Here is an 18,220-nt window from a genome sequence, read left to right on the forward strand (position 1 = left end):
AGGAGATATTTCTGCAAGTGGGTGCAGTATGCAGGACGTGGAGTAAGCACTCAAAATCTGGACTAGTGATACTTAAGTGTAGCACACCTCCAAATCCTTCTCCTATGTTCACAGGAAAGTCTACTCTTGCTGATGTTCACGAGGGTACGTGATGTTATAGCTCAGGTGTGTGTCAGTTCAATACTGTGTCCAGTGTTCAGAGAACTCGTGAATTGTTATATAAGCAATGCAAATTGGAACTGTACAAACCAAAAGGTTTGGTTTTTTGTATTTACTGAAATAGTTAATTGTCTTACAACAGTGCCTAAAACTGAATCTGATTTCTTGAACTTGGAAATTTGTAGGAACAGAACCGATTGGCAGACATACCGACTGCCATTTGTGTGACAGGAAATCATCTAACTGACAGATAGTTGAACAGCGTTGGCAGCAAGATGTAAGGAAATGAAAATCTAGGTTTTACATTTGACAAGCAGAATAGCTCACTATAATGCAACTATTGTGCCGTGTCTGCAGCAAAGTCAAAACTGCTTAAACAGGTGGAAAGAATTTCAAAAGAAGTTTCAAACAAAACATCAGTCTAGGCTTAGGAACTGAACAGCAATTCAAACTCAAGAAGTTAAAAAACATTTAGTATTCCATGTAACACTTTCTGAGTTATTTTGTAGGATGACATTCATTATCTCTTAAATTACCATAATAATCCAAAGCTCTTACATAGCATTTTCTACTTACATGTCTCAAAATGTTTTTTCAAAGGAAAAGAATTTACTTTTCCTATCTTAGTGATGTAGAAAGTGGCATAAGAAAACTTGCCTAAAACTATTAAAAAAAAAAAAATCAAAGGAAGAAATTGGAAGCTGATGGAATCAGGAGCTGATTCCCGATTCTTCCTCTGGAACTCAACACACACATATTTTAGGTTAACCACATCTACAAAATCCTACATCAATCCAGTCATAAAATCCCAAGAAATTCAAGGTGTTTCACTGGTCATCTGTTTCCCAAGACAGAAAGCTTTTAATGAAATGCTTTTTATTGGTGAAGTTAAGTGTTTAAATCTGATATAAAAGCACACAATATAAAATCATTGTTATTGTCAGAGTTATATTTCAGCTTTTCTTTGAACTAATTCACATTGGGTTAATTTCTGACTGAACTTATCAGGCTGTTATTGGAATGTTTAGGCTAATTTCCACTAGAACTCTTTACCAAATAATGTATTTCATCCTAGAAAAATTTATTACCTTCCTTAAAATAGAAAAAATCTATTAAATTAAAAAGCTGTATAGTATATATTGCTCATGGCTTGTAAATCACACAAAAAGGTGCAGTAAAGCGCACACAGATTAGGACCACCATTCTATTGAAGCTGAAGGGAACATGGCCATTGATTTCCGCAGAGTAGGGCTCTTCACGTGTATATATATATTTTCGTATTTTTGTGTGTGTGTACATACAAACATACAACCATGAGTATTCATAAAAGTAGATAAAAAGCGCATAGGATGGGATAGTGCCAAAGTGGTCTGTCCTCAGCTCAGGAAGTACATAAGCATATGTATTTGTTTATCAACAATTAACTCTATATGCACATCAACAGTTCATCAAAGCTGAAGCTAACTATATACCTAAACACTAGATATGATACAGGACTTGATTATACACAAATTAAACACCATGCTGCCAGACATCTGGTCTTCAAACTGGATATGAAAACACAGAATTTATCACCTGATTATCAAATGCCTCAGAGATGAAACCTCAATCTCTTGCTCATTCCTGAAGCTCGCCAAGAGGAACGTTGCAGGCTGCAGTCTTTTTCAAACCCCATCACATTCAAGAGGAGGCTCCTTACACAGGGGTACAAATGGGCTCCACCATGATCCAGAGACTGAAGGGGGTTAACTCAGCATCATTCACTTAAAAATGAAAACAAACTCTTTTTTTAAAAAAAACCACCAAACACTAAACTGATGCTGTCAGTGCCTGGTTTTGTCTTGCATTTGGTAGCCCAGTGATCGGTGCACTGATTGCTCATCTTTTTATTGTCTTATTTTTCTCAGTTAGGAATATTGGCAATGTTCCTGCTCTTCAGTTTCCTCTTCTCCTGCCTTCCACCAAGGTACAGTTCCAAGACCAGAGCTCGGCAATATCCTTTGGGTCCGTGCCAGTGGCACGCAGGTTATTTACTTGTCATTAGTTACTGGATTAAAACCACTCAGCCAGGAAGGAGAACACTCAGTTTGATATTTCCACAGCCAAGTTATTTGTTATCCACTGGCTGTTAAATACACAATGCAGAGCCAGTGTTTGCTGCAGGGAGTGGAGTCTTAAGAGCTCTCCTCCCTAAATAGGCATCCTAGTCAGTACGCTACATCGCACTCTCTTCCTGACTCTACGAATCTCCCATTTTGTACTGCAGGGTGGCATAAATCCACACAGGCTAGTAGTTTTAGTACAGTAATGGATGGTGGGAGATGTAGGGATTTGATTCTGGCACGCCACTGCCTACACTCTCTAATCACAAGACTTTATATAAAATTTGAGTATTATTTTAGAAATAAAAACAGCTGCAGTGACATTTTAGAAAAAAAAAATTATATGCATCCTTGTAATGTGTATCAGAATCGCTCAGAGCTTGTTTATTTTCTAGGCCTTCTATAAGTTGAGAGTGATAATCTGTCCACTTTCTAGATTCCAGCCGGGCATAAGCAGGATTTGGGAAATTATTTACTTATACCTGGAAATGCTGGGGCTGTTACGAAGCAAAAATGTAGGTGCCCCTAGGAGTAGAGCAATCAGGAACATAACTGGGGAGTTCAGGTTTCTGAGGCTTTGAACACAAAGGGCTATAGATTCAAGTTTTGGATTTGCTATTCAGATCTATTTACATCTTTTTTTCTTTTCTTTGAATCTAAACCTAGATCCTTGTTGAACTGAAGCTATGGTGAAGAAAACCAGCACCTTGCAGAACTGAAATCACAGCTTAGGTTTTGTCCTAATAATTTATTCAAGCCTGAAGACTATAAAAGATAGAACACTCTTAATTAACTGTGTTCAATTCTTGGCTGACTAAACTCATATAAAGCTGGTAAGTGTTTCTTATTAGTCAATTAATTATCTTTAAGGATGTTGGAATTTTCTTTTTTTGCTGTTATTGTTTTAATGTAAAATCCAGGTTCTAAGTCATCAAACATAAACATTGTTATGACTAAATCTTAAATATATGAATGTATGGCAAAAGGATAATCACGTTGTCTTACTCTACAAGGGCAACATCTGTATGATTAGACATTTTAGAGAAGTATGTGTACAGAGTATTTTGTAATCCCAGGATATTATATAATGGCTAAGCCATAACAAAGACAATTCTGATAAACTGACTTTAGTTGAGGAAAGATGGACTGACATTTCTCTACCACTCACAAAACTTCACTAATGGAGGAGCTTAAACCACTTTTTTGCAGCAATGAGTTATGTGTCAAAACTCTGAAAACCGTTTAGCAATCTTTGTGCTTATACAGACTTCAAGTGGATACAGAAGACGATACTGTATTCCCACATGTGTGCTTGCATTAGGTAAAACTGTAAGATTTTCTTAACCTTGCAAGCCCTTGAAGTGCATGAAATACAAAGTTAACACCATATTATATAAGCTTATATTTATAAGGGTAACCGCATCTCCTCCTCAGGCGTGTTTCTAGGGAATATAAACATCAAAGTAAAATCACAAACAGCACAATACCTTTGGATGGATCTGTCATAAAATGGATTTATTATTACCTTTACTATTGACGTTGTATTGTGCATAGAAACATTACCCATTTCTCAGCATTGCCAAAATATGCTAACCTGCTAACCAAGGAAAAGCATTTCTCCTTTGAAACATTGCAGTCTAGGTTCTAAATTTGTTCACCACCATCTTCTCTATCATCTCCCTTCAGTTGTGAGGGCCTTTCTTCAAGAGGAAGAAGGCCATATTTCATCAATATAATTTGCAGCCTTTACATTGGATAAGAAAAAAAAAACAGTTGTAAAATAGCTTCCTGAGAACGATTGCTACCAGGAAAGACAGCAAAAAAAATCAGGCCATCAGGAATTGCTACGCAACTAATATTCACCATAAAAGTGGCAAGATTTTTAAACTCTCACTTTCTTGACCATTTTATTGCATAGTCACATTTGGATACAGAAAGCTAGGAAAATCAGCAAATCTAATCTCAGACTAGAACTACATGGAGCAGGCCTTAGATAGCATGTGGAGAATGTGCACAAAATATTACAGGATATAGCTCTCCCTTCCTTCCAAAGAGCTCAGATTGAAAGCAATCCCGCTAAAATTCATCTGTATAGCAAACTGCATACTAGCTAAAATGCTGAAAGCCAATATAAACAAATGACAAGTCCTTTATTCGTCAAAAGAAATATGGGAATTCAATATATGTTAAATTAAGTGTCATCTTCTCTACATTTTTCTTTTAGGAAATGCAGGGAGGACAGCTTCTAGACAGACATCCCCAAGTGATTTGAAAATATGTGAGAACATTTGAATATTTTCTTGAATATAGATGAGCAATATGCATAAACATCTAGGAAGACCAAATGCAATTGCTGAAGTGATGATTGTGTGGCAATGGAAAGGGGATTAAATGTTGCAGAAGATTACACATAGCTGAAGATATGGTCAAATTGTGATATAGCACAATGAGCTTTTGTTTTAGCAGCAAAGATAAAGCTTGGATAAGTAGCAGAATCACTCCTTTTAGATATAACAAACAAGTATTTTATAAGTACCACAAAATGTATCTTCCTGAGGGAAAATTAGTAGTCTCAGCGTGCACGCATAGTCAAATATATAATTACAGCTATGATCAAACATGTATACACAAACATGTCTACATATTGATTCCATATTTTTACTCTAGGGAGGAATCCTCTATGCTGGGTCTGATTTAACTCTCACTGTAGTGGCAATATAGAGCTATTATTTGACATCAGTTGAGTTTGACCAAATAGAAGTGGCACGGTAATTCTAATAACCACACTCCTCATTAAGGTACTCCTACTACTTGTCTCCCACCAGCATGTGCCTTTTCAGAAGAGGAACAGGAATTTTATTCCAAATCCCAGGTAACGTGCATGCTTCTGGATTTGCTTAATAAGCAGGTTTTTCTGAGATCTTGAACAAGAGATAGACAATTTCTTACAGACAGATATTAAAATAATTCTGAGTTACTGTCACTCAAACTATGAAGAATCACACTTTTTTCTTTATACATAAACCCCATTATAAAGAGAAAAAAAAAATCTTTAAGCTGGAAGTACTGGAGTGTGACAGTGTCACGACTATTACTTGGAAGGTAAAATCCTGGATCATTTAACAGCCAGAGGAGAAAAAAATCCATTGATTGCAAAGTAGTCACAGAATAATTCTTGGCTGTAATACTACAGATTTTCAAAACCTTGTTCCATAATGTTGCATATTCTGGTATAAGTTACTAGCAGTTTAATAAAATATAAACGCAAAGTACACCAGTAAGTAAAACACTCGGAATATTTTGCCTGAGTGAATTCACTGAACTTCAAATTTAATTATTTCAGCACACTTTCTTCCGACCTTTTTCTAGGTCTGAAATCTGGACCTGGAGTAAGTGGCTTTATTGACTCAGAAGGACATTGACCTTCACTAGGTGCACAATTAGTACACTCACAGGAAAGAACAGACATTTTCCAAGGAAACGAACAGAACCATATCTGTGCAAGGGTTTCTGCAACAGTGATTTCATGCTGAAGAATTTTGTTGAACGGAAGAAACGATAAGGTTTGCAATATTCTCGTTTCATTTGCAACAACAAGAACTGGGTAATACTTATGAAAAAAAAAGTTAGAAAATTATCTTGTTTGTCATAGAAAGGGTCTTCCAAATTACAAGAAAATGCTGTAACATTTATTTGAAGCTATTTCCTCAGAAACTCTCAATTACATGTTCTGATCAATACTGTAAAGAGTATTAAACAGCCTAAGTAGTAGCATAATACCACACCAGTCCATTGCTCTCATAAATGATCAGCTAAAGCCCGTACACCACACATAAGCTGTTCTTCAAATCACTGTCAGCTTTAGCTCAGCAATTTTTCTTAATATTCAAGTCAGCTCTTCACTTTCAAAACAACATTTAGATTCAACAGTGTCAAGGCAATAGTGGTTCACATACATATAGAGTAGGTAGCAAGAAATAAACACTCACTGAACTGCAGAAGCAGCTCAACCAAAGTTAACAATCTAAAAACACTGACACAGAGAAAGCAGAGACAGCAGAATGCAAAAAGTAACTGTTCACAAGCCTGACTCGCACTGAGCAATGATTACTACATCTGCAGAGAGAGAGCGGAAGAGTGAACATCCAGCCGGAATAAACTAGGGGCACTCAAACATGTCAAACTCCACCAGCAGCTTCACTTGCTCCCTAGGTACGTGATCTTTATACCTTCACCTTAAACATGACAAAGACGTAAGGTTGATGAGGATGCCAGAGGCAAGATACTATTTTGTAGTTCATCAAACTCAATAGTTAGAAGGCTCATCTATACCATTCATCACATGAAGACATACTAAGCTTCCCAAAGGTCGTAGTTTTTGGAATCATAGATTGCTCTGATTACAGAATTGAAACTCAAGGAAGCCTTCCATTTCAGGACTGGGGTGGTAAACAGGGAGGCAGAGCTGTATAGATTATCAGGTTGTTTTATGCAACAGATAATTGCGAATCCTAGATCATAATTTTGTCCATGGTTATTAAAAAATGAATAACCAAGAAGGATCATAGCCACCTTACACTGCAAGTATCTACGGCAGGTGGCATTTATTATTTCACCTTTATTATTTCACATTTATTATTTCACAGTGAAGGAATCTCAACGTACGTCCACGTTCACAGTCAGTTCCTGCTTTTCAAAAATAAACATGTCTGAAGTAACAAGGGAAACAATAAAGCAAGATCTGATCAGGGCTCTGTAGAAGATAGATATGGGTATGGAAACATCTGGCTTCTTGGGATAATTTCTGCTCTCCTAGTTGGTTATTTGAATTAGATCCTAGCTGCCTTTGGAGGCTGTTTGACACCAGTGGTTCCCAGCCAGTCTCAAAATTCGTTCTCTTTTCTTTCTAATGCCATATAGGTGGTAATTGTACTAAAACATATCTGTTGAGATGAGAAGTGCCAGTGTGGGAAAACATTTACACAAATATTTTGTAGCTAGACTCTGATTATAGTGCCCAAAATTTCAGTCACCCTACTGGACTTGGTTTGAACAAGCTGATAAAAATTGTGTGTTTAATATTTCTGGAAATCTAAAGTGACAGAAATTTTGTATTTCATATCAAAGAAAACTCTGGAATTCCTGTCTCTTGAGGATTAATTCTTCCCTGACTGTACATCACAGGGCTATTTTGGGGCATAATTAATATCTGTGAGATGGTTTAATAGGATGCTGATTAATGTCTGAAATAGCAATGATCAAATTAAATTAACCGAAATTCTGCCAACAGCAAAGACAATTAAAATTAAAACTGATTTTTTACCCACACAGAGTGTGGGTGGGGAAAGAAAAAAAAAAGCTGCTGTATCTTTGTCTGCAGAATTATTTTTCCCACTGATTTAAGAACAAAATAATTTTAGATTAGACTATCTCTGAAATGAAAACATAGTGAAAACTGAGCCAAGATTCTCCTGGGCAGCTATAAATCAGGCTTCTACAAAGGTTTGAATGGCCAAAGATAGCATATAGCCCCTTCTTCACTCAGCCAAGTAATTCAACATAAACTTAGCTGGACTACATAAGTATTTGGCAAAGATTCACAGGTGTCTGCTCTGGAAGAGGTGCTTGAGGGTGGATACGCTACTTTTCTTGTCCAGTGTAACACTAATTCTAATTCACCAAGGGCAGAACTCATTTTCCATAGCTGTGGAAGCTATTTATTTTATTTCTGAAGTTAATCCAACTCTGTGATGAAGTAGCAATGGAAAAAAATCCCTTTCCCTTTAGGAGCAGAAACTTATACGGCATATGGGAATATAGGTTTAATATTGGATACAAAACCCAAGGATTTCTGGTTTCTCATTTATTCAGCAGGATATCACTGCTATGGAGCATCAGTAGCTGCTGTTCAAGGAGATTTTTAGAGAAACACCTAACAGTGCAGAGAATCCATTACTTAAAAGATCTTTCTTGTATCAAGTCAGGATAAAGAAGTTTCGCCTGCTGCAGCAGAAGGGATCACATCTCTGGATATTTCTGCGAGTTATGCTATGAGGGTGAAAATCACTGAAGTGAGGAGAACCAGTGCAAAACCTGTGTAATACCACTTAAATCTCATTTAAAACATAATTTCACCCTCAGTGACTACATCACCTCAAAAAAGTATAGTAATGCATGCCATTCACCTAGTCTCTCATTAAAAGCACTTTCAAAGACCAAGCATATGTCATGCTGTGCTTGACTGTGTGTTTCTTTGATGACCCAAAAGAAAGCTAGACACTGTTTCTCAGAGTACAAGACACCTGGGTACTCTTCTTCACGTAGTGCTGATGTCTTTTTTCAAGCTTTGCTTTAACAATATTTGATGTTACTTTAATGCAATAAGAAGAAAAGATAAATCTGGAAGTGGTTATTCAACTGAAGAACTTAAATGATGAGCAGTATTGTTAAATTTAAAGTTATCCACTGATTTTATAAAGCTCTATTAAATTACTTGCATTAAAAATTATTTAATGGGTTAAAATATTATAATGCAAAACCTTGAAAAGATTTATTTCCCCACCTTGTAAAAACAATGAATTGTGAATAGTGTGTTTATATATTGGCTTCTATGGACTTTTAGCCAAATGGTTATTTCAAAGCATATTCAGTTTCAAATGTATCTGCATGAGGATTCTTTTAAACATGGATATCTAAGAAAAACATTAAGTTGTGGAACATTATGAAAAATTAATTGAAGTCAAAATTTGAAGATATGACAAAAAAAAAAAAAAAACAGAAAACATTATTCCACTTGCAAAAGCATTACGAACAATCTGATTGACCTATTTTTATATATATTTTGTTGAGGAGGACCACCTATTACTCACAAGCTGAAATTAATTTCCTTCAACCTTAACTCAACTTCAGAGCTGTTAAAAAAAACTTTAAAAAAAATCTGTGAAAAAATAGTTATAAAATTAAATTTCAGCTAAATTTATTACACACTATCAAAATTGTTTATAAAACTAGTACTCTACCAGCCCATTTTCTACTGAGACAGCAAAATAGGATAATAGCCATGGAAGAATTTAGTCATCTACCTCTTAATTAGCAAGTAAGGCTATCTCTATGTATTACAATAGTTTTACTACCTAGACAACATTATTGTATTCCAGTTTTCCATGATATAAATGCCTGAATGTGGCTGTCACCAATTATAACTTGTTGTTGAATATTTATCCCTTTTTGGCTTGCACAGAAGATGACTTTTTGCTACAAGCAGCTCTAGGCTCTCTGAATTCTATAATTGAAGTAAATTCACTACTCCACCAACAAAAACAAAACTATGCTTAAGCTTTGAATCACCGAGAGTGCTGTCTCAATTTCATGTAAATAATGCAACTGTTCCTGGAAGCTGTCCATATAATTTCAAGCTTTTAAAGCTTATGAAATGTACCATACCAATCTGTCACAGTTTTATTTAAAGTCATGAAATACGTCGCTGAAGTTTCGCTTTTGCTGTCTTGGAAAATCCTTTAAATTACACTTCATTCCAATCAAGCATCTCAAATGACATCATCGAAACTTCCTGCATACATAAATTTTGCTGAGTGCCAATCAATGGCAAAGCAAAACCTCTTCAACACTGTTTGAAAAAGATATGCACTCCAGTGAGTATTGATGTGGATTTGGGATCTCATATATTCAGCTGAAATGTAAGAGTATGCAGATGACACTTTAGTCTTAAAACACCTATCTAGTTTCGCATATATAAACTCTACTATCAGCATATTCTATAACATGGAGCAAGATTTCCCACTCTTAAGAAACAGATCTGTATGACAGTGGTACAGTATCTGTAGTTACCAGAATCGTAAAATTTTAATTATTATGAAATCTGCAAGAAAAAAAGAACGCATTCCAATATGTAGTAAGTACTGAATAATCAAGGCTTGACTGAAGAGAAGGTACATTTTTATTATTTATAAGAGCAGTCATCTCAGACTAGGCCTGCTCAGACATCCTGAAATATCTACTCTCTTTGGCCTAATTCAAAGGCTTAAAGATTTCAGAGTTATGCAAACTGAGACACAAGAAAATTATACTATCTCTCCTTATGAAGAATGCAACAGAGAAATCAGTGCACTGAAAAATGCCAGGCGTTTCAGTGACCTTTCAGAGACTATGATGAACTTTGGAAAAAAAACTCTAAGAAAAAAGGTATAGAAAATTACCTCTCCCTCTATCCAACAATAAATAAATATGAGATGATGAAAGGAGAAGGTTAAGGTTTTCAGGACTTCTGTCTGAATTTAGAGATAGCTGCTGACTAGTGCTTTTCAGGACAGGCTACTACAAACTAGGACAGTGCTGGACCCTTCTAGACCTGGATTAATCATTATATGCAGATATTGCTCTGATTCAAGACAAATTCAGGTGCTGTGTCCACCTTCTGCTGGTGTTCTGCCAGACAGTGAAGTTTGCCATCATGAGGTATTTAGGATAATCAAGAGCTGGCTATAGATTATACATGTTCTCCAAATGCCTGAAGGTGGAACTGAATAGTTGAGACGCGTTGACGTTCTGGATTCGTAAGTCAGAAAGCTTACCAGTTTTTTGTTTCCATTTTGTTTCTCAGCTGGTACATAATCCGCTCAGGTGCCACATTTCAAACAGCATTAGTTGCAAACCAAAACCTCAGCTAAGAGCGTTATATGTTGCTAGAACAATAACCTAGTGATCTCTTCAACATCATTAATAATTCAGCAAGGAAAACAGAAAGGTCAGCTGCATTCAAATTATTTACTGAAGTAAGTAGACAACAGTCTGCATTATTAATTATGAAAGCTGTATATTTTAAAAAATGCTTTTATGAAGCTATTTGTCACATTTACTTTTTTGTAACTAGAAAAAACGATTTTGCAACTAAGTCAGTTCCCATTTACTAATTTAGATTTTTATTGTCCAAGAGAGAATTGTTTGGTTCAGAATTATATTTCTATTCTACTTACTCAGAATCTCATTGATATATACAAGCTAATATTTAAGATATGGTATTTTATTTTGAAAGAAGAAATAAGATATTTTTCTACACTGACACTGTAACAAAATTAACAAATAGCTTTAGAGTAACAATTTTGGCTGTATTGGAGCTTTCTGGTGGCAGAATGAAAACATGCATTCAGTCCCAGTCCATTTTAATTCTCTCTAGCTAATTCTCTTGAGTTTCAACCTGATTATTCTTTTGTCATATTCCTTTGTCACAGAAACTTCCATCAAAATGTTCTTTTTCATGCATGTCTACTTTGGCATTTCCAAAAATCAAAACGTTCACTTTAAACAATTTAAAAGACGATATTAATGTTCATGCAAGGAAAGAAACGTGCATTTTCAGAATGTCTGAATGATATTGGATGTTCAGCCTAGATTTCAATTAGTTGGCAGTGATGGGACATTCTGTAGAACCAACCTACCATAAAAATAAAGGTTTCTATTTGCTTCCTGCTCAGCTGTACTGGAAGTTATATAAACATGACAGTTTTTCCATTAAAATTCCTTGAACTGAGAAATAGATTGCTTGCATCCACTGAAAAAAAAAAAAAAAGACAAAAAAAAAAAAGACATCAAAACATCCCCCTCAAATTCTAACATAAAATAGGATTAAGACTTCTGTTTGAACTGGTGGTATGACGGCTGAGGAGTGCAAGGAATTGTTCATCCATTTGGGTTCGTCACAAAGACATGAGAAGCTGATTTATGAACTTGAACTTCCTGGCATTTTGTGACAATATGTATAAATCTACTTTAGTTATGATTACTTTAAGATATTTTATTAATCTATTCCATCTAATGGAATATAATATCTGCTAATTTCAAATTAAACAGTTGCGTGGTTGCTAGCATACAGCTGCAGGATGGTGAGTTTTAGTCAAGCCCTTCTACCAAGACACAAAAGTTTTACTCAAGTATTTCTGAAAAAATTATGCACTGTTTAAATTTCAAGCATGTATACAATCTGTTTAGTTTTAATGACCTTGCTCACTCACTTGAATTTTGAGAGAGAACTGTTAAGTCTTTCCAAGATTAGGCTGACATGGGTTTTCCATAACTAGACTCGCATACTTCTACTGCAAGGAAGGTAGTTAGGAATTCTACAGAAGCATAATCTAGAGAAAATTAGATTGCTCTTTTTGAGACCTGATTTGGATTATGTAAGCTACTAATTTTGTCTAAGGGAAGAAGACTTCACTCAACCTATGGGATATATTTAGAAAACTAGACTTTTACAGAGAAAATCACACTTAATATTAAAATGAGTATATTCTACACTAAAATTATGGGATACGACAGCTATGCCTGTTTTGCCATCAGTTTTCAAACATAATTTGAAATTTAAAACTTGTCTGCTTGGTCTAGTGTTTTGCCAAGATAGCTGTGATGTGTGAAATTACACTGTTAGCCAGCAGTTGCCTGGAGCTGAAACAGTTATATTCTTTGGGCCAATATAGGTTATTCCATTTGAGAAAAATCCTTTAAACTATACTGGCAAAGGAACACCGCATCTCCACAGAGAAAGGCTGTCAAAATATTCTACAAATATAAGCATACCAGAAAAGCCTTTTAAAGTGTAGACAAGCCTGTCATTAAATCTACCTTCTACCATAAGTAAATCTCTCTATAACGAAATCTTGTTATTCTCCTTTACAAAATTCTCCTTTACAAAATTTGAGGCCCTGAGCAACCTGATCTAGTTGGAGATATCCCTGTTCCTTGCAGGGGGGTTGGACTAGATGACCTTTGAAGGTCCCTTCCAGCCCTAACGATTCTATGATTCTATGATTCTATTCTATGATTCTAAAATTCCCTTGCTCTGTTTCAAGACATGATCCTCCATCAGTCTAAGGAGCTCATGAAGTTGGCTTAGTTGATTTAATCCTAAATTGAAAACCTCTCTGATCATTATTAACCAACTTCCTTAATTCCCAAACCATGGCAAGGAGATACTCTGTTTGAGAATGCAATTTTGGAGTGTTCTCTCTGAGCCCTTCTTCCTGATCCAGATATTATAAAGCTCTAGCTATATATTTTCAGAGAGTATCTCAAAGAATCAGTCATGTCATATTTCTCTAAATTCTTTCTCTGATTTCTTTCTGAATATAATATTGACTGTTTCAACCTGCATTGTTGTGTGACCTCAGGTAATAGGGCATTTTAAGGGCGTCTTCATTGTAGCTACATATTTTTTTTTTTAGGTGAAATCTGAAGATGCATTTACTGGGTCACCATTTCTTGCCAGTTTAAATTCTCAAACAATCAGATGAAAGTATCCTTCTATTTTGTCATGAATCAGCTGAAATCAATGTCAAGACTCCCACCGACCTTCAAGCTAGAATGTACCAATAGGTTGTTCACATTTCATTTATGATATTTGAATGGTGGAGATATGATCTACATTTACTAAGTCCAGATGTAGTACTATTTATGGCAGTGATACAAACGCATACTTTAATATCGACATTGAGACATTTCATAAGCAACTACGTTCAATGAAGATGTTATTACTAACATAGGCAAAGTAGGTGCAACTGGACACAGTAGACTCTGCAACAAGATCAAATAGCCAGGAATGTTGCTGTGTTTACCCACTAGAAGTGTCTAGGTGCAAGATATGCCAAGATAAAAGGCAAATTTTATGCAGTCTTTGATCATTAACAAAACACACACGTTACAAGGTTATTAGTTTATGGACTAATACGAGTTTATAAACTTGTATATGAGAAGTAATAATCCATAAGGTTTTAATGGTTTAGGATTTTTTGTTCTCCAAGATAGCCCCTAGTAGTATCACGGAACAGTTATCATAGCTGATGATTATAATTGAATCTATCTTATCAGGTTTTGCTGCTATTTAATGCTGATTCTCCATTCTTCAAAAAGATTGCCTGAAACATTTCCATCCAGCTCTCCCACAGCATAGCAAAAATCCATAATAAATTTCACCATTCCAAAACTGAAAGTAACTAAAAGGGCTATTTCTGGCTAGATCTTGTAATTCAGGCATTTCTTACATGATTTATTTTTAATCTTTTAATCTTTTCCTTGTTATCTGACATGCAGAAAATGTCCTGTCTGACTCACATCATAACAAAAAAAAAAAATTAGCCAGCAGTTACCTCTCATTATCATGTCCTCACACCACTAGCATGGTCATGTCACACTTAATTACAATGTTATGGCTACTTTTGCTCACAGGGATCTGCAAAGCATAGCCTCTTGTTGCTCTAAGCATAGTACAAGGTCACTGATGCTTGCAGCTTTTCTCATGATTATCTGCCAGGAAAACATCATTCTTTGCTTGGGCTGTCAACTGTCTTTACAGCAACTAACTAGCCTATAATAAACTTTGACTTCTGCTAAAGAGCAAATCAGCAATGACTGAAGTCTGTTACATATATATGCTGGTTTTGAGCCAGCTTTCTAGGAATAAAACCATGGTAGAAGTGATATATATAATTAGAACTGGGTTTTAATCTCTTGACTCTAAACAATAGGTGTTTGATCCTGCAAACCCTAAACTGTCTGGCATCTGAGCCTGCAAAATCTCTTTTACAAACAGTGAATCACAAAATAATATTGTTCATCTTAGTATCTGCTCACTAACAGAGAGCAAAGTCTTCAGAACAACTTCATCTCTGGTGCAGATGTCCTGAAACACTTATAAGTAAAACATACTAACAAAATTATCTTGCAATATGAATAGTAAGAAATATACTTGAAAATATTTGAGGCATCAGAAAGCTGTCAGAGGAAGCAACACACATTAAAGGACTGCAAACAAGACAAAATGTAATGAATTTTTTCTACTTCTGTCCTGAATTGCTTAGGGACAGGCATCAGAGTTCATAGGTAAAGAGATGCTTAAGTGCAATTATCTGAAACAAAATAAGAAATAGATGCTTGTTTTCTGGTGCACCTATAGATGTCTGACGGTAAGCTGGCTGAGCATCATTAGCAGTATTCTTTCTTAACACATCAATTAAATCTCTTAATCAAAATCAGGCTCTATGCTTGGCCCCTTAATGCCACCTTACAGCTGACTTTACTACTGGGAAGTTAGTTGAGGGCTACTGGGAGAGTTTTGGTTCAGTTTGCCTTTATGCAGAGTTTTGGTTCAGTTTGCCTTTAGACAAGAGTAGCACTTTCTTCTGTGGGTCTCGCTGTGTTACAAAGATGGTGTTACTATCCGTCTCTCTTCATTCTGTTCCCACCTTGAGCTGCTCAGATTTTGTAAGGCATCTTCTTTTTATCAAGTGAACCCCAATGGAACTATTTTATAGATACAACCTAAGGAACAGAACTGTCTAACGAACCATGCATCCGTGTCTCATCAAGGCATGTACATCTTTGATTTGACCTCTTGTTCTTTATGTTTTGCTTTTATCTTACCACCTTATTTGCAATCTCCTGTTTCTTTCTTTTTATCTTGCTACTTCACCTTTCACTGAATATATTCCACTATCTTAATAGTCCTCTTTGTACCTAATACTCTACAACTATTAGAATATTTTTACTTACCAGTTTTATGTACTATCATGAATGTATTTTATTCTATAGCTATTTATTTGAGAGGCAGCCTGTAAAACCCTTAGTGCTCATCCATTTACAGCAAATACTTTTCAAGTACTATATATTCTAAATATCCTACTTCAACAGAATTCCTAGTCTAAGCATTAAAATCAGTCCATTTAAATCCACTGGCTGAGCATTTCAGAAATCAATGCATGATATTAGCTGTCTTCATGCCAAATCTTTTTAAGAGACATCTTGATTATTGTGACTTTTCAGAGCAGTACTTGAAAATACAATGCCTCCCTGGAATATCCATGTAAACAGCCCAAAAAAACAACCATTAAAAATAACTAATGACTGGAAAATATTTGCTGGTGCTTGATTTTGCTACAAATTCTGAATGATAATTTTAGTTGATAGTTTATTCTCTCTCTCTCTAATCACTCACTGTCATTTACAATGGGGATTTAGCAGAGCTGGTCAGGAAAACAAGAGAAAGCAGGATTTGTGAGGACAGTTAAATATAAATGAGAAATAAATGTTTTAATCCAAGTTGTCATTTCAATTTCTTGGCCAAAACCCAAATCAAAATATTTCTGCAATCTTGAAAAGGCATTGCAACACTTCATAGATGTCTCTATGCCTCTGACTACCTCTTCCATGATGCACATAGTCTTTAGGTGAAATGACACAATAAAGTATGAAGCTTTTATAGCTGAGGCTTGTCATGAAAGAGAAATTCTGACTATAGAACCCATTTCACTGAAGAAATACAAATCACTTTAATTATATCCCCTACTAGGCAACAGAATGACATTTCTGTCCAGCTCTTCAATGAAGAACTGAAAATTTTCACAAAAACCAAACAATACTTAGAAATATTTTTGCAGTTATTTTCCAACTAACTTTAAATATAAATGTATGACCTGCTTCATTCACTGTCTTAGTGTCTGGGTATAGAGCAGTTTTATAACACCATGGATACGTTTAGGCTTGCAATAGTCACATTGTCAGCATCCTCTTTCATCAAACCTCTTCCCAAATAGTAATATAGAAATTCTCCTGGCTTCTATTATTTAAAAAAAACCCCAACAAAACCACAAATCCAACATTACTGAAAAGCCACTAAAATAAAAGTCAAAAAAAAGTTAATCAAATCTCCATTGAATTTAGACTTTCTTACACAGTGAAGCATGTGATAAAATTCAAAACTTACCGAAAATTAAATATTTATATTCTCTATTTACCATATTCCTATTATAATATATCCAATATCAGTAGCATGAAAAAGAATGAGTCTGCAAACTGTGTGAGCCCTATTTTATGCACTTCAAATTAACAGCAGCACATATAACACGACTGCTACAGAGTAGTTCTAAGGTTATCATCATTGATCTTACCTGAGATTTTCTTGTAAAAGATTACTTGTCGTTCTCTCTACAGATTTTGAAAATGAAGCTCATTCAGTCTGTGGATATATTTCTGTACACGTTAATGTTAGGTACCAATTATTTGTACAGCTTCCTTTTAATCAGAACAGCTTTTATTCCTCCATGATATATCATACTAATCTACTCCCAAATTACTAAAACATTGAAAGAGCAATAGTTCACCCTTTGTGTAGATTTTAGTAGTAGATTTTCCAGCTTATAAAATTATGCCGATAAATCAATTTTAGTACATGCTCTGTATCATGCAACCTGCCCCCCTGCCCCAGCCTCAGATTGTATGTTATAATAATGCTGAGGCCATTGGACTTGATGTGATTTTTTTTTGATGAAATGGTGTCCGTGTTCTATTCAAACTGTATCAGCACCAATGTTGGTGTCCCATGCAAAAGATCTTTTATTGTGAGCTTATTTAATATGTCTTATGCTCACTGTATAGTAGAAGAATTGTGTATTTCGCAGAATTGTGTTCAAGGAAAGGCAGAGCATTTTCCCTTCCAAAAAGAGAAGTGTCTCTCTTTCATAATGCTAATAGCAACCAGTACTGCATGTATTAATTGTTCTAAAATGCTAAATGAATAATTTTCAGTTAACCTAGCATAATAAAAATCAAAACAATTTTTATTGCTGTTTTAAAATGGGAATGGTCAGTAGAATATAGGCAAGCAAGTATATTTCATTGATATATTGAGACTGTAAAAACAGTTGCATTATAACCCTTTCTTATAACTTTTCAAAACATTCCCTTTTGCAAAATTGTCTAGAAAATTGTATAAATAATGCAAAAATCTGTTTTAACATTTTGGATTTCTAATGGCATATTATCTCAAAGAGTGCCACTGCACAAGCCGCTGAAGTTTGAAGCTGGGAGTACTGTCATTTGTACTGACAGCTGTCACCTCATCTTTCCACTTAGGCGAGTGTAACAAGCCAGCCATCATTGTAGACTGCTATTTGTTT

General features: G+C 35.3%; 1 protein-coding gene across 1 annotated transcript in view; it reads right to left on the reverse strand.

The window, feature by feature from the left end:
• The window catches only part of DNTT (DNA nucleotidylexotransferase), a 94,028-nt gene that overhangs the window by 37,120 nt on the left and 38,688 nt on the right, over nucleotides 1-18,220 (reverse strand). The window lies entirely within an intron of this gene.

This window comes from Tauraco erythrolophus, chromosome 9 (genome assembly GCF_009769465.1).
Source record: "Tauraco erythrolophus isolate bTauEry1 chromosome 9, bTauEry1.pri, whole genome shotgun sequence".
In the NCBI taxonomy this organism is placed as follows: Eukaryota; Metazoa; Chordata; class Aves; order Musophagiformes; family Musophagidae; genus Tauraco; species Tauraco erythrolophus.